At 42.7% G+C, this 19,980-nt stretch overlaps 3 long non-coding RNA genes across 3 annotated transcripts; 2 read left to right on the top strand and 1 right to left on the bottom strand.

Annotated features, from left to right (window-relative positions):
• Positions 1-308: 308 nt before the first annotated feature.
• On the bottom strand, positions 309-3,452 carry LOC119377370 (uncharacterized). The gene is made up of 3 exons (XR_005180805.2): positions 2,747-3,452; positions 809-1,015; positions 309-364 (listed from the first exon to the last, which is right to left on the bottom strand). It is a non-coding gene; the product is annotated as an uncharacterized LOC119377370 (long non-coding RNA).
• Positions 3,453-3,789: 337 nt separating this feature from the next.
• LOC125756674 (uncharacterized) lies at positions 3,790-4,944 on the top strand. Its single transcript, XR_007414678.1, has 2 exons — positions 3,790-3,892; positions 4,894-4,944. It is a non-coding gene; the product is annotated as an uncharacterized LOC125756674 (long non-coding RNA).
• A 2,890-nt stretch (positions 4,945-7,834) lies between these two features.
• LOC119377369 (uncharacterized) lies at positions 7,835-12,820 on the top strand. Its single transcript, XR_005180804.2, has 3 exons — positions 7,835-7,946; positions 9,712-9,929; positions 12,366-12,820. It is a non-coding gene; the product is annotated as an uncharacterized LOC119377369 (long non-coding RNA).
• The last annotated feature ends 7,160 nt before the right edge of the window (positions 12,821-19,980 follow it).

The following is a 19,980-nucleotide window of genomic DNA, read 5'->3' as shown; positions in this document are numbered from 1 at the left end:
TTCGAAAAGATTCGGCATTTTTGCTACAACGAATGTTCCCCCTCGATTTACAAGAACACAAGGTGAAGCCATGCTGCTTTCATGCAGCAAACACTGCCTTACATGTGCTGGTGGATGCTCGATACTGTACATGAAGGGTAAAAAATACTGCTGACAGATCATTTCCTGGCATAACAATAATATGGTCTGAGCGGCTGCACCATACAGTATGGAAACCTCTTGAACAAACCTCTTTAACAATCTCTGAGCAATAAATGCCTCAGACTCCTCGACAGTTTCATTGAGCAGCATGAAGACACCTTTAGAAAGCGGCATGAAATGCCTGATGTATCTTGATGGCAGAATGTCATCGAGACATGGGATGCTGTAATACAAAAGCCATAATTCTCATTCGGTTGCCTTCCAAAAGGCCCTTTCCGAAACTACAGAGGGCTGCAAGAACATCAAGTGTTGCTGTCCTCACGTGACTTAGACCTACGTCACACTGTGTTTACACATAACCACCAGCTCGATATGAACATCACAAATGTTTTTTTAAGGAAGTGGCATTGAAAATGTACTAAATGCATTCCAAGCAACCCCAATAAACTTGTTAGTGTCCTTGACACCAATTTTATTAAGCACAAGAATACAAAAAACTTCTAAAATCTGAGTCAGTACTCCATCACCAATATCTGACATAATTGGTGCTTTACAAGGAACCTTCTGATCTCGCACCTTCAAATATGAGCTATCAGTGGTTGTAATCCAGTAAGCACATTTTTATTGAATGACGACTCACACAAGCACAAGCTTGCAATCTACTTACAGAGAGGCCAGGAAGCATTACTGCTGAATTTCTTGCCACACAATCAGAGAGGTCAGCATCTGGGTTGTCGACTTCAACATCCTCAGGAACCTCTTGACTACATTCCGAATTACCATGGACCTTGCTGACTGTTATAGGAAATTCATCCTGCAGATATGGTTCATCTTCGAGCCCAACATTGTCCTCAGTAAGCTCATCTGAACTTGCCTGCATAGAAAAGAGAGAGACAAAACAGAAGTGAGACGATATTCAGGAGTTATGCATTCATGTTCGATCATCAAGTATAAAAGCCACATAAGCAATTTTGTGAAAAAAGCAATAAGCGACACGATAGAGTTAGCTCTCGCCTACAAGTTGAATCGCACGAGTGATAGCTGTTCAATGCTGCCAGTATGAAGGCAGCAAATATGCACCAATGCTGGCATGACATGTGCTCTAACAATTTAAGCATATTTGTTTTTTTTTTTGCCGTTCGCATCCTTCCCGTGTGACAACCAGTAGTATGTTACTGATGTACTATTCCAGCTTGGTGCTACTGACTGGTTTCTCAGAAATTCTGGGCAATGAGGGACGTATTATAGATTTCTCCAATTGAGCAATCTAGCAAGAGAAATGAGTGATCTGGTCATGCGACCATCCATTTCGTTGCTTGTCACTGTGACATGCCAAGTAGCGCCCATGGAATTTAGGCTTCTAGCACTCGCAATATGACGAGAGGTATGAAACTGGCAATGCTTACAGCAAAGTGGTGTAAGCATAAAGAGATCACAGATGCTGCAATACTGGATAAGTCATAGGAATCATTCATGGTTCTGGCAAGAAAAGCGTATTAATGAATCTTATCTGCTCCAGTTTAATCTCATTACCACCGTCCTTTCGACAGCAGCTCAGCATTTTTAATAACAGGCAAGACTGAATCAATGGTTGAAATGGGATTTGTAAATGGGATAGCTTTCTAGATGTGAAGATGTACACAGTAGCCCAGACTGAAACAATACAGGCCAGGAATCTTTCTTCCTGTCTCTGCTTGCACTACCAAGCACTACTTCATTCATTTCATTGAATGAGGTACATTTACTCAATGTGGATGCAATGCGGTTTGTATTGTAGCCTCTGCATAGCACTAGTGCATTAATGTTTTATGAAGACAGGCAGTAACTGATTTTCTTCGTGGAAATGTGTGCCTCATTTCTTTTGTCGCAAACTGCAAGTACATGGGACAATCCTAACGCACCTTGACAACATTTGGGTCCTAGATTTGCTGTTCATAAATAACAACTGTTCCACTCGGGCACTTTTGAAAGGCCATGCCGTCGATGGCCGTCAAAAAGCCACAACTCTATCGACTCAGTGCACTTGTCACGCTGCTGCTACATGGCAGTTTTGAACGACCGTTGAGGGTTTGAGGCTTTTCTGGAACAGATAGTGTGGCACTGTGGATCTTTATTTTCATTTTCATGTCACCGAAAGTTCAACAATATAAATCCTCATAAAGGCACAAATGTGTCTGTCACTTTTGTTTAAACGATTCAATCAACTGTTTATACGTAGTTATGAATGCATATTTAGTATACCTACTGACAGCCCCCTAAGCATTGTTCCCCACCAACCCAACCACTCCCTCCCCTCTTATACAGGCACCTACCACCCCGCCCCCGTGTTGTTTTAGCAACCTCCTCCTCCTCCTCCCCCCCCCCCCGTCATTTCGAAGTTATGGGTAAAACACTGCTGGCACCGCGCGCCCCGCTTCTACATCGATGTGAAACAGTTACAAAGTTAAACGAGGATTGCATCGCCCCGCGGTGGAAAGCTGTGATATCAGTCATTTACAGCGAAAGAAGTGCTTGCCTCAGATAAGCACGAACAGAGCGGCTGCATGTGCGAACTGATATTGATAACGCCGGGCTCTGAGAGTCATTTCAAGACATCACAACTTACCTGTGAAGCATCTAGAGCAGCAGACGATTCTTTCTTCTGGCTCCACACAATCTGTAGGGGAACTTTGACGATGTAGTCGGTTCTAAATAGAACCGAAAGCGCCGTTTCTGAGGCGGGACCGACCACCACGACGGGGCCATGGGTGCACGGGGGCCCAGGGCCGTCACTTCAACAGCTGCGCTGTAGTGAAAGAACTACGATCTACGATCATCACATTGTAATTCACCACGTCGTACACACGCCGTTGTTAAACCCCGCCGCCGAGCTGCTTTGGTGGCGAAGTCGGTTAGCACTCAGCGCGGCAGTTCGTGGTGTTGAACGTCGTGGGTTCGAAACCGCGCATTGTAGCTTTTTTTTTTAGTGTTTTCGTTTCTAGTTTTGAAACATTGCGTCAAGATTAACATGACTTCTCCGAAGGAACCGTAACTTTACTTTTTAAAAGAAAATCAAGCGGAAGGCTGCTGCAGCAGTACACTGTAGCTGCAACCGTACTCAAGACGCGATACATTGTTTCATTGCATCGCATATGAATGGGACGCTGACATGACATTTCCGACCACTGATTTATTACGTTGAGAACGCACTCTAGCAATAAACACTTGAAAAAATAGCGACAATCCTCAGAACGCCGTTGATATAGCATGTTTTATAGAACCAGTTTCGGTTTCGATCGAAACCGGGACTGGTAGTATAAAAACTGTGATAATATAATGAATTATCAGCAGCGATTTGAGGTTTGTGATCACTTTATTTGTGAATTAGAAGCTCCTAAACTTTCAACTAAAGCAACAAAGTTAATGGTTGAAGAAGATATCATGCCACTACGCCTTTAGTTAGCGGCAAAACATTCATTTTGACGCCACTGCTAGCAACACTGGCATTGTTGTTTTTCATTCCGTGGAGGATTTTCCGTGCGTGAATGATCGCCCGCTTGTGAAAAGTTAGTGCGACGCAGTGCTTTCGTCTACGTAAGATACCACTTTCACAAGAACAAAAAGGTTATAAGTGCGAAGAGCGTGCCGTGCGGTGGTTTAACCTGCAAGGACGTTGACGACTTCACCCCTGGGGATGTCTTCAGTGCTTACTGGGAGCGGCGATGAGAAGACCAAAGTCGGCTCTACGACACCGTGCTTCTGCATATGACAGGTGATGTAAAATTCTTCATTACATGGGGCACATATTCTGTGCGTATGTTTAAAATCTCTTCTTGCACGTGCGGAGTCGAAGAAGAGCTTAAACTTCAATCTGGCTGCGCATGTTCAACTTTTTTCCCCCACACTCGCCTTACGTGCTGAACCACGCCGTTATAACTCCATGTCATGTCCCAGCGCTGGCCGACCGCTATCTACATGTAGCCTATTTACTATTCTGTAGTATGTAGTACTTTACGCCGAGCTGCCGTCGCCGCGTGAGAGTGTACCAGCGAATGCTATGCCTTGCACAGTGTTGAAATCCTGAGTTAGGGCAATATTATAGATTTAACGTTAATTGCTACCGTGGAACCATGATTTGCACAGATTTTTTTTAAATCCACGATGTGAATCTGTGATAGTATACAGGTGACTACCGCAGTTCTTTGCCACGTGGTATTTTCGAAATGCATGGATCTAGACGGGTGCGAGCAAGTGATGCTCTCTTATGCGCTGCAGCATAGTGCTCAGGCTTCAGGAAGAGGTCGAAACAAGCGTGCGGCCTGCGAAGCCCGAAGCTTACCAGCTTATACATTTTTTTAGCGAAATCTTTGTCAACATGGCATTACACCCATCTTCACTAACCAGAGGTCGTGCTCTTGAATTCGTGTATTCTTCATGATGCTGGTTGTATTGCTGTGAGGCCTTGCTCAGTGCTATAAGACCGGTCTTCAGGGCATAACTTGACGGTGGTCCTGGTGGAAGCTTTCCCACATGTATTTATGCAAATGTGTGCTAATCATCATAATTACTTTCTGATAAGTGTGACTTAATTGTAATATTGCACTACTGCTAGTTGGAATCATAAGTGTATAAACAAAATTGTTTATTTTTCTTTCACAATTGTCGCATAGTGCATGGTTCCCATTGCATGTTTGCATAGTTTTGTGTGACTGTGTTGGCTTGTATTGTCAACTGACCTATTTATCGATTATGACGTGTCACTTTTATTCACAGTCCAAAGAAGAAATGGACCAATGTTTCAATGCATACGGAACAAAAAGAAAAGATACGCCGACCAGCCCAAACAAACATTTATGACGTCTCGGCTTTCAGCACGCAAGCCTTGATCACAATGAATGCATCACCAGAAGTGCTTCATTTAAATGGGCTTGAGTAATCACTGCAAAGGCTGTGCGTAGATGGGGTTTCGATTTCCGTCGTTAAGATTAACTCTCTTGCAAGTGGTCTGTATGATAAGTGATTCTATACGTAGCCGAGATGCTGCCATATTTTCTGTTGTGACGATTTTTGCGTTGTCTCAATCAATCTTGTGGTCATTCATCACGGCGTGTTCAGCTAAAGCGTTGTTGTGGACGCTCTTATTTTTTGTCACGAGCGTGCTGCTGCAGACGCTTCTTGTAGTTTCCTGACTCTCCGATGTAAACACTCTTGCAGTCTGCCAAGGTATCTAGTAAACTACACTGGGGAAATGCTCCCTGGGCAGGCGGTCCTTCACTCTCACAAGTTGATGGCGCATCTTTTTGGGTGAAATGTGTGCCACATACATGTCATACTCACGTCGGACATGTGCCAAACATTCGCTTGTTGCAGAAATATGCGGTACAGGGGCTCGCTTCGTAGAGGCGGGGGCCAGCAGGGAGGAGGTGCGTCAAGGTGTCATTGTCATGACAGTTGAATTTCACCTCTGTGCACTCCGCTTTCAACAAGAGGGCTGTTGTCAGCACGCTGCTGCAGCGTGCCAAAAGATTGGGCTCGAAGCCACATGATGCAGGCATGGCAAAGGTACGGGATGACCTCGCTCACTGTGGATACCCTAGGCACTTTACCAGTGCAATAGACTGTCAACTGTCATGACGGGTACACACTTACGCGCCTGCTTCCTGCTGGCCCCCTCCTCTACGAAGCAAGCCCCTGTACCGTATATTTCTTGAACAAACGAATGTTTGGCACATGTCCTACGTGAGTATGACATGCACATGGCACAGATTCCACCCGAAAGTTCGTGCCATCAACTTATGAGAGTGAAGGATCACCTGCCCAGGGAGCGTTTCCCCAGTGTAGTTTACTAGGTACCTTGAGCAGACTGCAAGGGTGTTCACATCTGAGTCAGGAAACTGCAAGAAGCGTATGCAACAGTATGCCTGTGATGTAAATAATACAAGCATTCGCAACAAAGCTTCAGCAGAACACGCCGTGATGAATGACTACAAGATTGATTGGACCAACGCAAGAATCGTCACAACAGAAAAAGTGACAGCATCTTGGCTACGTATGGAATCGTTTATCATGCAGACCACTTCTAAAAGAGTTAACCTTAACAACAGAAATCTAAACGTGATCAATGCGAGGTCTTTGCAGCAATTTCTCAAACCTATTTAAATGAACCGCTTCTGCTGATGCATTCATTGTCAACAAGGCTTCCGTGCTCAAAGCCGAAACGTGATAAACGTTTGTTTGGTCTGGTCGGCATCTCTTTTTGTTTCAAATGTACGGTGCCGGCCACACGGGATTCCTTCACGCTGCCGACTTCCATGTCAACACAAAGAGTGCAGAAACCGCAACAGAAGGTGAGGTAATGGGAAAGCTGTATATCTTCTTTTGCTTCGAAAGCTTTTCAGATACAGCGCCCTAGCATCCTTGGTTCTTACATAACTCATATTATGTGTAGCATCTGGAATACTGTACTCTATGTCAATAGTTTCTTGCTGCACTGGGGAAGCCGCAGGATTCATTTGCGGACAGAAATGCCAAATGTTCCTAAATATGCATTAATTTATGCCATGTCGTCAGCTCAACGTCTGCTTGCCATGTTGTCTGTGCCTCCTATGTGCTTAGTGAATTGACACAGCAAATATTTGGCATTTTAACCATAAACTGTGTTTACATGAACGTGGCAGTAGGGCCTTGCTTCACATATACATTTTCTCAGCAGTTTCCTGCAGCTTCCTTAGATTTTAAGTAAGGACAAACACTTTGCACACAAGCGTAAAAAGACATGGAAACACATGAGCATAAAGGTATGTGCTAGCGCAATTACATGTCGTGACACCAGGTGCCCTCTTTTTCAGAGGGCTCTAAAATGCACTTTGGCACACGCCTGGCAGTCTCATAACGTCTTGCATTCGCCTTCACAACTTGATGCCTTTCATGTCCTGCACAACAGGATTGCTTTTCTTCAAAATCAGTCACATTTGTGCGCCATGAATGGGAAGCATGGAGTGATGTTTTGTCTTCTGTATCTGGACCCATGTGGATGGTGCCAGCCAAGAATGGCAAAAATAAGGAAAACCTGTGCTACTCACACAATATTTCATCCATGTGAATACAAACTTTTAAGCATTTTTTAATTAGCAGTTATCGTCTACTAGTGAAGTGTTGCCAGCTCAAGTGTGCAAGCTTCTCCATGTCTTGACACCACCCCCCTTCATGTGCTTCTTGTGTCACTGATCATGGACACCTAATTTTCAGATGCTGTCACCATTGCCAAATTTTCCGAAACATTAAGGTCACAGTGGCGCATCCCAGTTGAGAAAGAGATTTTAGGGCTTTCACAGCAGGTGCCATGCCACTTTGAGGCTGTATTGTTGCCATGCTGAATGATTCTTTAAAGTACTCACATTTGACTATTGAAACCTCATATTAATTTCAGAGTTTATTGAAAGTGGCATGGTTGAGATGTCCGCCAAGAAGCGAATCCTGGTTAGGGAACGAGAGCGCGATGCGAACAATGCCCGATTACGCTGTGGCGTCCAAGACTTGAAGGCGAAGGTCAAGCGTTCTCCAAGTGTTTTTAAGCATTGTTGGTAGGGTGAGATAGTAAACAGATATTAATAAGAAAATCCTAATAAATTACTTAGGTTGCTTTGCAGAAACTGTGTGGGAGCAGAGCTAAGCCATTTTCTGAATACCCATGCAGGCCACTTGCCATTTCGTTGAAAATAAGACTCCTGAGGAGGCGTTTCTGGATGACACGGCCTCTTCGAGCCTTCCATGGTGGGATGAACAGTTATTCCCATCATTAGAGCCTTCACCAAATGAGATTGGAGGTGTGTACTGCTTTCTTTTTTCGCTTTAAGTATTATTCCAACCTGTAGTTATAGTACCAACGAAGGCTAGTAGGCACTTAACGTTCGTTACATATATGGTGCGAGCGACGCAGTGAATGTATCTCATTTCCCCAAATGCCGACTACACTTTCTAGTGTACTCTTTAAATATCAGAACCTCACACTGTACTCGTCTACAGTGTCGATGGACGTTGATTACAAATGCATCTGTGAATCATAGACCGCTCCTGCACTTCATGGGCAACCGAGTTGTATTTTTTTTTCATTTATGCCGTAAGGCGCACTGGCGCCAAAAAATAAATAAAAGCTAGGTGACGCTTTTGAGCCGCTCAGCTGGTCCAGCAGTGGGACAGATGGAAATCGTCGGGAGGCCGTCGCAACTAAACACTGAAGTTCGTGATTGAATTGCGCAGTAACATGTTGCACCTTACCAAATTCACTGTGTCGAAGTCCTGGCATGGCGCAAGCAGAAAGCTACAGCACGAGGCCCGTGCGCTCGTCGCGGCGGCTGCTGCGGCGTACACACTTTTCCCATAAGCGCTTGCGCGTCGTTGGTGGCGCTCGTGTGCTTGAAAAAGGTCTATTGCTTTTAAAGGTCATAGTGGCTAAGCGCAATTGGCAAGCACAAGAGTGTTCATAACACCAAATACTCCACTGGAAAGGTATCTCTTGCAATTCAATACGTCACGTTCATATCAGTACATAAAAAGTAATCGTTGAATAAATGTGAATTCAGTGTTCTGGCACATGCTGCTCATGATAGTACATTCGTATACAAGCACAGTAATGCATGCCGATACCGTCGTGCTGTACCTCGTACTATGCCGCTAAACTGCTACATCTGATATGCATCCACATGGTAATAGCTCGCGACTGTGTTATTCCTTTCACATTTCATGTGTAGAGATACATGCAGGGCTTGTTCAGATATATGCAGTATTTATGATTTAAGAATGCGGTTGTACGTTCTTTTCGAGTCATGCTCCCACGGCGCCAATGAGCAGCGGGCGACCAAACAGCCGACTTGCTCGACGCTTGCACACATTTCCTAATAGTGCCTGCGAGGCATTCTGGGATTGCTTGAAAAGGTCTATTGAGCAGCTGTGAAAAATTCATTCAGTGGTCTTCCTGTATCATAACAGCACTATTTTTTTCTGTGTTCATTTGTAGGTGCCACGGGTCCTCGAACAGTAACATATAAATGGGTGCAGACATCCTATCCTATTGCATGCTTTCACAGTAATGCAGCAGCTTGGTCTTGAAGTAGTGCGTGTGTGCAGCTGTGGTAAAATTTTGTTTTGGTTACAGTTCAGCACCACTAATGATGTGCATATTTCGCTGCTCCGACCATTTATGCCACAAGCGGTCTATGCTGTAATGTCTCTGCCAAAGTGGTCATCTTTAACAGTATGCGGCACAGTGCAAAGTTATTGAATATAAATTTGATGTAGAAGTGGTTGAATTCATTCAAAGCTCACTGTCGTGCTTTTTTTTTATCTCACTTGCCTCAGTCTAGCAAAAGCACGTGTATCCACGGCACCTACAGAATCTAAACAAATGTTTGGAACATAGGTGCAACACTGAGCAAACATTGGCATCATTATTTTCTGAACAGTTGCTGACGTTGCAAAATATTTTCTTTGCGCTCTTACATTTACAGGTACAATAATAACTTTTCTAACTTACTAAACGGTGGAGCCTGAATTCTAACAGTTTAGCATTTGTTGATTTTGCTCCATGAACAGGTTCAGCACAGTGTTGCTACGGCAGCAACAACTGCGCCTGCTACTGAGTCTGCTGCCACCTCATATCCTGCAGCCACACCAACTAAATGTGCTGCCTCTTCTGGTCCTGCAGCCTTAGCAGTCACACTGCCTTCTGCCTCTCATGCTGACATGTCGCAGTGTTCGTTCAGCAAGGATGAACAGCTAAGATAATCAAGGATCCACAAGGAGTATTATAGGTGCGTAGCCTATCATGATAATAACTAGTAACAAGAGTGCTTATTTGGGCCAGTCTGTACATGTCCATAAGAAATGAGAAACAGCATGAACCACAGGATGACAGGACAGAGATGAACTAAGCGCTGTTCTGTTTGGACTACGTTTACAGTGCAAGTGTGTCAGTGCTAAGTCCATATCTATGCTTTTCTCTTGTGGTTCGCGCTGTTGCTTGTTTTCTTTGAGCTAGTAACAAGATGTGGACTTGAGCTAGTCGGTAAATAGCTGCGTGCAAAGGCATAGGATGTGTTTGCGTCTTGTTTCTTTTGCCATAACTAGTCTTGTGCCGAGTTTCAGCTTACCTAACCAAGCAACAATGAATGTGTGGGTGCAGAGTATGTTAATTGCCAGTTCTTGCACGGTCAGTCTGCATGTGGCCTGATAATCACGTTGTCTCAACAAAACCCTAAAAAATAATGCTGCTGTGGTAAGAGCGACAACAATGCAAAAAAAATTGTAAGAGGTGCTGGTAGTTACCTTTGCTCGCTAGTGCTGCATGAGTTATGCTGATAATCTGTGCCCAGCCTCTACCGAAAGGTATACTTCAGCTTTCAGAAGCTGAACTTACTTTTCGAGGATGGCTTAGCTTTCTATTCAAAAGAAACATCATGTGAGCTACTGCATTCACAGTGCGTGCGGCGATCTGGGTCAACACAAGCTAGATTGTGTTGCCACTGTAGTCATCATTCACCGTGGTCATGAAGCGATACAATGCTGAATTGTAGCTTACAGTCTGTGCGGAGGCTTTGATACTCATTCGGTAATTGATCAGCACTTGCTGGAATGAGGGCATTGTGTGTGTGAGGGCACATTCAAAGTGCAGCTGCAGCACGGCACCCTGAAATATTTCTTAATCCACAGCAGCTTCTGCCACGCTTGTGACATAGCGTGAACGTTACAAGGAGTCGAAATGAAATTACTGCTCGCCGCAACCGATGCAGACAAACCGCATTGTTGCTGTTGACACACTCATTATGGTGATTACTCTTTGTGAATGCATGCCGGCGATGGGTACCGAATAAGAATGAAGCTACTGTTTGCCACAAGAGATGATACTATTTACGCATTCGTAGACGGTCATTGCTCAATTTTGAAGACGCGCAGTCAGTACATACAACAGGCATCAAAAATTTTCAGGTGGTGGCCTTAGAACCTCCAAGCAACCCCTGTAAATCTCTTGCTGGGCCAGTGAACACAGTCCATCATGTTTTCTTTCGTGTATTTTGCCAATTATGAAAGCTGTACTTGTGTTTTTCAAACTTTAGCTCTTTCCCAATTACTTTTAAGGATAGCAATTCTGAGAGCCCATTCTCACTTCTTAGCAAAAGAAAAGCATTTTTTTCCTGTTTAAAAGCTTGCTAAGAAATGGCGAGGCCTTTAACGATAGTGAGTGCATCACTTTGCAGTTTTTATCATTTATGTACTATTTGACAACTTTCAATTGCACAAGCCATTTTGATGATAATTTTCTCACAGCACTTGAAGCACAAAAATCTGAGAATATATATACGTAATGGGACTGCTTATTTTGACTGTTGACTAATATGTATGTTGCATTCAGTGTTCACCAAACACTGAAATGTGCAGTGTGATAAACTATAAGGTGTACCTCGCAAGGCATTATTAACTCGTCAATTATAATAGAGCTGAAACCTGGGAGAATATGCAAGTGAAACTTAAGAAATTATACGATTTAGGGGAATAAATAACTATGTGGCTAATGCAAGCGAAACATAGAAAATTATACGATTTAGGAGAACAAATAATAATTGATTCTAAAAAGACAGGGCGTGCAAAGATGGACACAAGAAAGAAGTCAGGACACCACAAACGCCGACTAACAACTGAAGAGACGCGCAACGGTGGAAAAGAAAGAAGGCACGAAAACTTATCTGCGCATGCTCATGCAACAGGCGAACCTATCAATCTGGCACGCGTGGGGGTCTACGTGGAAGTAACTGTTAAGACATTTGAACTGTTCTGTCTTTTTAGAATGAATATTTACCAACTAACTCCGCTCTCTGTTAATTCTAAATAATAATAATGTGGCTAATGCTGCACTGTTATCATTTACTACTTCCATGTTGACATAGAGGTAGTTTCAATATTATTTTCAAGCTTCCACTTGGTACAGTAGAGCCCCACTGTTATGTTCCTCGCTGCGTTTTCCTGGCTGGTATCGTTTTTCACTGGTCCCAGCATAGCTTCCATAAGGTCCAATATATTGGGAATCCCATTACATCCTTCAGTCCCTTCAAAAATGTATCAGCAGGGTTCCCTGTATGTGTTTCAGTTCAATGTGTAGTTCAGACTTTTGAAATTCAGCTCGTTGTTGTTGTTGGGATGAATTAAACAGTGCTGTTTGCTAAAGAAATAATTTTTTGTTTGTATCTGTGCAGGTTGACCTGCCTAACGGTGGGACGCTCTCAAGGACCGCCTCGAGAAAGGACTTTCATTTGGTTCAGCGGTCCACCATCGCAATATGGTGGACAGATGCCCACACGCATAGGAGCTTCACGGGAACGAACCGTTTTGCAGCAGCAGGCAGCCAGAAGCCTGCACATCGGCCATTGTCCCCACATAAAGTGGGAGCATAGAGAGGTCAGCGAGAAAGCTTGCGCATTTCAGTAGCGTGCATGTTTTCTGTCATGCATGCATGTCGTTTTATAACCTGGTACCAGTTCGGCAACTTCAGTGCCCTATTTCTGAGCACAGCTGCAAGTTATATTTCCAGTCACAGAATGTACATGCCTAATGGTTGAAATGCTGAAATGCTTGTCTACTTCAAGCAATACTGCAAGTTGGCCCAGTTGGAACATATTCATCTTCACGGATTCGCGCAAGCACACGGAGACAAAGAAGAGATACACAACGACGAGTGCAATCTAACAACTGGCTTACTTTTTCGCAAATCTTCACTTAACAACCCTCCGATCGGTGCGATCTAGTAAAAAAAACTCGTCAAAAGCGCACATGGCACAGCTCGTGATCACGTGCCTTAAGGGGGGACATGGTGTGTGGAGATATTTTCTGCATCTTATGTCCAAACCTGATGAAATTAAATAGACTTGTTTGGTTTTTCATGCTGATTTCAAATATATAATAATTTTTCTTGCAAGCAAACTGGTTTACGAGATACACAAAGCTGCCTCTCTATTGTATCCGGAGACAATAGGAGAAAAGCCATTCAGCAGAAGGTGAATATTACCAGATAGCTAGATACTACTACATGCAATAAGTGCAACGCTGCAAACAGTTTACAGATCGGATCATAACTAGCCATTCTGCAGATGATCGAAATTCAATGTTTGTACCATGACTACCGTAAATAAAAAACAAAATCAATTTTAAAAAATCTATGAGCAGAAAATTAGAATTCTGCTCTCAGCACTTTGTGATACACAGCTTGGGCTTTATGTTAAAAAAGTAATTACAGCTCTAGCTGTTCTAGATCATGAGATATGACTCCGACAAGCTAAATAAATGACCCAAAACATTTAACGTTCAGCTCGTACTCGTTGCACAGATCTAAACTGCAGATGAAATAATGATCTTATAAGACTTCTCTTAGGCTTTACAAGCGAAATAATAGCTGTAGATGTCAATAATATAATTTAAAAAACACTTTTTTCTTTGATGATTTTTTGGTCTCCACAAGCCACGTCCCCCCTTAAGTGCATATGACGACAGCAAAATTTCTTTCTCAAGCAAGGCAACAGAGGGGTGGCTAACACACTTTTCTTTTTGCTTGTCTATGTAAAAGGCCTCCACTTTCTCCCTTGAAGTTTGATTGCGATGCCTGTATTCAATGATGGTGCTACTAAAACAAGGGGTGTATGCGCACCACTCATTGCAATGCAGCACTACATATGTGTTTTGGCGGCCTTTCAGACTCGACATATGTTCCCTTAGCCTTGTGTTTATACATCTGCCAGTCTGCCCTACGTACACATGACCACACATCAAAGGAATATTGTACACAACATTGTTTACACATTGTTTACACGCAAATTCTACAATATATATATATACAATATATATACAATGTATATACAATATATATATATATATATATATATATATATGTACACTCGCGCCTAACGGGGCTTTCCTCTGTCGCCTAGGGAGAGCAATTAGCGCAAGCCGAGCGAACTCTAGGGTTAGTGAGGCGGTGCTGCTCATTACGCTCATGCCACTGCACACCACGGTCACAGAGACCGCATGTTACGGCCGCGTTCTAGAGTTCCATCTCCCGCTTCGCGGACAGGGAGCACGCAAGGGCTGAGGGGCAGCGCGAAAATGCAGAGTGCTTTCCTTTCTCCTGATGTTTATTTTTAGTTAATTTTATGCGGTGCCTGTAGATTCGCGAAAAAATATGATCAATGCATCGCGTCGCTGACATTCGCAGGCTCGTCACCACTCGGAAATGAATCACATGCTCACGAGGCGCATTAAGCACCGCGCATTTACGTTCATTTCTTATTTTAGGGCTAAAACGTTAGATGCCTCATCAAACGCGACAAGAGATGTCAGCGGCGTCGGCATCAACGTGAATGATGCAAAAACTCATCCTGATGTGATGATGTCGCCCTATGTCATCATGACGTCGCAGGTCGTCAAAGTTTTTCACGCTATGATGACGTCACCATGAGCAAACTTGATGTAGTAATCACATGCAATTGTCGGTTACTCAAAGGTGAGCCGATCCCGGAGGCACTGCTCTACTACGTTTGGTGCAAAAAATCTTCCAACGCCTGTGATCCCGGAGGTGGTGGAAAACCACGTTCGGTGCAGAAGACTTTAATTTCAGGAAGGCGGGAGTGAGGGGGAAGGGAAATCAATGTAATCGTCCGAAACGAAAATGAGGAAGAAAGTGGCTTTCGCCTTCAAGTCGTCTTAGGCAAATGAACAAGAGACCCTGTGACTGTTTCCTACTCTTCTCTCTTCTCTTTATTATATAATATTCTCCCATCACCCCATGTAGGGTGGCCAACGGAATTCGTGCCTGGTGAACCTGCCTCTTTTTTCGCTTCTCTCTAACTCTCATATTCCACCCGCCACGGTGGTCTAGTGGTTATGGTGCTCGACTGCTGACCCGAAGGTCACGGGATCGAATCCCGGCCGCGCAGCCACATTTTCAGTGGCGGCGAAAATGCTTGAGGCCCGTGTACTTACGCACCGAGACACCGATATACGCACAGAGACTACGGAAACACTCGCAAAGATAGTAAGCGACGAAGTTTTCCAACACAAGCTTGGGGTATCAGTCAATGGCATTGAATGAACCCACAGACTAGGTCAAAAGGCCGAAAACAAAGTAGGACCAGTTATAATAAAATTCTTGGATCATCGCGAAAAGGTGTCTATCCTGAAGGCAGCCTATAAATTAAAGAACAGTGACCTATCCGTATCTGAAGACTTTTCAAGGCGAGTTAGAGATATCCGGAGGCAATTATGGCAAACATCAAATGTCGAAAGGGCCAAAGGCGCGAAAGTCAAGCTCTCGTACGACAAACTAATTATTGATGGAGTAACGTATGGGTGGGACGACATTAAGAAATCCCGTTACCGAATTAAGAACAAAAATAGAAACTGACAAAGCAGCCCACATGAAACCTTACTTAAAATTCTCAATATTAATTGCCGAAGTGTTGTAAATAAGGCTGCTGAGTTAGAAGGAGTTCTGCTCTCACAGAATCCTAACATAGCTTTCCTAACTGAAACGTGGTTAACAGATTCGATCTATGACAGCGAAGTGTTTCCACCAGGTTTCAGTGCATATAGAAGGGATCGTAGCTCGAAAGGAGGTGGCGTATGTATTCTGATTAAAAAGGGGATAGAATTAATTAAAATGCCAGATGTGCCTAATGCTGAATGTATCTTTTGTAGGGTCAATCATGGTAACACTAGGTATGTATTGGGTGCTTTATACAGATCTCCTGGTTCTTCAGTCGATATTACTGATGAGCTGAAAAAATATATGGCAACGTATGTAAAGCCGGGTGACCGAATAATCTTAGCAGGTGACTTTAATCTGCCAAATGTTGATTGGCCAACAATGACTCACACTATAGTCACTGCGATGCTTCCGCAGATACCATGATAGACATTGCTTTTCAACATGATTTATCACAGGTAGTTGAAAGTTACACAAGGTTTCAAGGCAGCTCCAAATCAATTCTAGATCTTGTCTTTGTTTCTGGAAATATAACCCGTGGTTGCGCTTGTGACGTTGTCCCCGGTATTTCTGATCACCTTGCTGTAGTGCTAACAGTGTCAAATGGTTCCGTCCGTGAAAAACCCAAGCTGACTACTTTTGATAACTTTTATAAAGCCGATGATGAGTCGATACTCGATATTCTTTCTTTTCATTTTGATGATTTTGCCAATGGTGTTGATAGTGTATCTGATCTTTGGATTAAATTTACAGGCATTGTAAGGAAAAGCATTGAGCGTTATGTGCCAACCACATGTAAAAAGGCTAGAACCAAGAACCCGTGGATAACTAGGGAGACATTGAAATTGAGAAGGAAGGTAAAACGATTAAAAAAGAAAAGTAAAACTCGTTGTGATTTGGGTTGTCAAGAGAGAATTGCAGAATTGACATCTCAAATTAGACTTAAGGTCATTTCAGATAAACAACGTTACTTTGGTGAGTCATTACCTAGCTTCATTACGACATCGCCAGAGAAGTTTTGGAGAACAATTTCTCCTAAGTCCAATGAATGCGAAATATTTGATGACCATGGCACAGACATAAGAGATCCAGAATCTATCGCGAACCTTTATAATGAACACTTCAGATCTGTTTACACTGAGGACAATGGCACCTTGCCAGCTTTTGATGTCTCCTTACCTCCCATGCCTGATGTTGCTATCTCGGAAAGAGTGTCCTAAACATGTTACTGAAACTGGATACGAAAAAATCAGCTGGCCCTGATTGCATTCCCAATGCCTTTTTGAAAAGGTATGCTGAATGGGCATCAAAGTATTTGCACGTACTGTTCTGTAAATCATTACTCGATGGTGAACTACCGCATGATTGGGTATCTGTCCGAATTAAACTAATGCATAAAAAAAGGAAACAAGAACCAGGTTGGTAACTATAGACCAATTTCATTAACTTCAACATCTTGCAAAATATTAGAACATATAATTCACAACCACATCGTAGAGTTTCCCAACAAACACAATTTCCTAACTAGACATCAGCATGGATTTATAAAAGGCTTTTCATCCTGCACTCAGCTAGTTGAAACCGTACATGATTTTGCGAAAGCTATTAACCACGGCAATCAAATAGATCCAATTTTTATGGACTTTGCCAAAGCCTTCAATAAGGTTTCCCACAAAAAATTACTTTTTAAATTAGAGAAAGTACCTAAAAACAAAAAGTTAATGGGCTGGCTTTCTTTTTACCTGACTAAACGACAACAACTTCTTTCCTTTCGCGATTGTAACTCAAAATATGTAACAGTTGATTCTGGCGTTCCCCAGGGCTCAGTCCTAGGACCTCTACTATTTCTTTTGTTCATTAATAATATTGCAGAACAAATTCCTGTTAAAGTGAAACTTTACGCAGGTGACTGTGTTTTGTACTCAGAGGTTCATAGCACATCCGATCAACTTCTGTTAAATCAGGCATTTCAAAAAGTAGCCTCCTGGTGCGAGGAATGGCAGATGGTCATTAACTTTGATAAAACTGTTTTTATGCGAATTACACACAAGAAAAGTCCTTTGCATTTCAGATACAATGCTAACAACACTTTTTTTGTCTGAAGTCAGTAATTATAAGTACTTGGGGCTTTACATATCGAATGATCTCTGCTGGAACAAACACATTACACACATAACGACGAATGCAACTTACAAACTGTTTTTTCTACGTCGTTCACTGAAGTTATCCACTCCTTCTGTCCGCCTTTTAGCGTACAAATCAATTGTTTTACCAATATTAGATTACGCCGTTATTATATGGGATCCGTTTACTAAGACTAACATTAACAAATTAGAAAAAGTGCAAAAACGAGCAGCGCGTTTTATTTACAGTAATTTTTCAAGGACTTCTGTTACGGACCTATTAACCAGAGCTCAACTTTCACCTTTATCATTAAGATATCGTAACTCAAGGCTTAAGTATTTGTATGAACTGATTAACGGCCATTATCAAGTAGACCTAGCTGATATTTTTTCTTTTTCTTCTGGCTACTCTACCAGGCAGAGACATGACCTCACCATAACCCCCTTTCCCACACGCAATAATTGCTTTAAGTATTCATTCTTTCCTCGCACCATAGTCGAGTGGAATAAATTAACTAATGCAATTGTTTCAGCACCCTCATTGGCATTGTTTTCATCGAAATTAGAAAGTGCACTAATCAGTTGAATCGTAGTACATACTACTGTACATGATTGTTAAATGTATTCTTGTATTTTTTATTGTATGTTTTTGTCCGTTGAAGTATTTTTTTCCTGTATTCATTGTATAACATGTATATACTATATGTCATTGTACTTGTCAATTGTTCTTAACTAACTTGATGTATCCCCCTGCTAAAATCACCAAATGGTGATTGCAGTATCTGTAAATAATAAATAAATATAGGTAACGTAAAATAAAATCAGTTTTCAGGACGCCGCTCTATCTGCATGGGCACCTTGTCATTGCGGCGAAAAGTTCGCAGAGACGACAGCTGCGGCGGTCGCGCTGACCGCCTCTACACTTCCGAACGAACAATGGCGTCATTTATTTACAACTGCGCGCCGCGTTTCCTGACATGCAGATATTTAGTCATTTCCTTCCAATAATTATCGTGCAAGGAAGTGCTGCTCACTTGTGCTGCTGTCTTGAGCGAAACAAGGGAGCGAGGTGACCACGGTGTTCATATATCGGCAAAGACCGGGTCTACGACCCGCCCTGCCCAGTATACGTAATAATGATGTCTTACTACGTATAGTTTCACTCAAAATAGGCATCTTGTTGATAAACCACGACCAAACAGTTCAACAATGACTATATCTATTGTACTTCTTCATGCGATTCCTTGCTCTGATGGCCTTTTCTATACTGTGGCAATTAGACCGTCGAGCAAAATAATATCTGCATCAGCCTTCCCGCCTCGATCACTCCTCTCATTGATGAGTACGTAGGAAGAAAGGCAGAGTAGACTCAGATGAGCTAGAACTTCCGCCCCCCCCCCCCCTGACCACTAACATATAAATGGTGTCGTGGCTCATTTGATATGCGGTCTTGGGTTCGGTATTAGCCGTAAATCATTTCATGTAGCCTTCCATTCCATATACCCGTATTTCTTGGCAAGTATCAATAGGTTTTGCAGCACATAGCTAACCGTCGTGAAAAAATCGATGAAAAAAAAAATAGAAGCAAGTATTCTTCTGGAGATAGATGCGTCATGCCGTAATGAGAGGTACTGTTAAAAGGTTGATAGCGGGCCACAATTTATCAAGCTCAGTTCAATGCAGATTATGACAAAGTAGGAGCCTTCATGATTGTCAAAATTCCTGCTCAGCTTGAAAGCTGCAGCAAAACTTGCCTTATCTTCTGATGTCTACGCCAAACTCCCCGAATTATATGAGCTCCCACGAAACCAAAACAGAGGCGTAGCGGTAAATATCTCCATATTTTAACATAAATCTTCTGTTTTTTTCTTTCTCAAGTTCCGTTCACGGTGACTATAAATATTTCGCTTCAGGATACGTAACTCTATTAGGCATATTAAATAAATATGTTTGACAGCGGAAACCAAACATGCGTCACACACTTATCTCTGGCGTTTTTGTTTCGCTTCTTGTGGTTTTATATCGATATTTATATCGAAAGTCATGTGCTTTTAGATATCTTCGACGACGCAGAGTGCAGCGTGGGTTATTTTAAATGAAATGAGAGCACTGGGAGCAATGGCTACGCAATGACGAATACCTGAAACACTTGGTTTCGCAATGATATTGCGCTTATCACAAATACTGTCTATTAATTTGAGTATCCTTTGAGGA

Source organism: Rhipicephalus sanguineus, unplaced genomic scaffold (genome assembly GCF_013339695.2).
Source record: "Rhipicephalus sanguineus isolate Rsan-2018 unplaced genomic scaffold, BIME_Rsan_1.4 Seq4403, whole genome shotgun sequence".
Classification (NCBI taxonomy): Eukaryota; Metazoa; Arthropoda; class Arachnida; order Ixodida; family Ixodidae; genus Rhipicephalus; species Rhipicephalus sanguineus.
The sequence above is the reverse complement of the archived record's forward strand: the minus strand, read 5'-3'. Positions and strand labels throughout refer to the sequence as shown.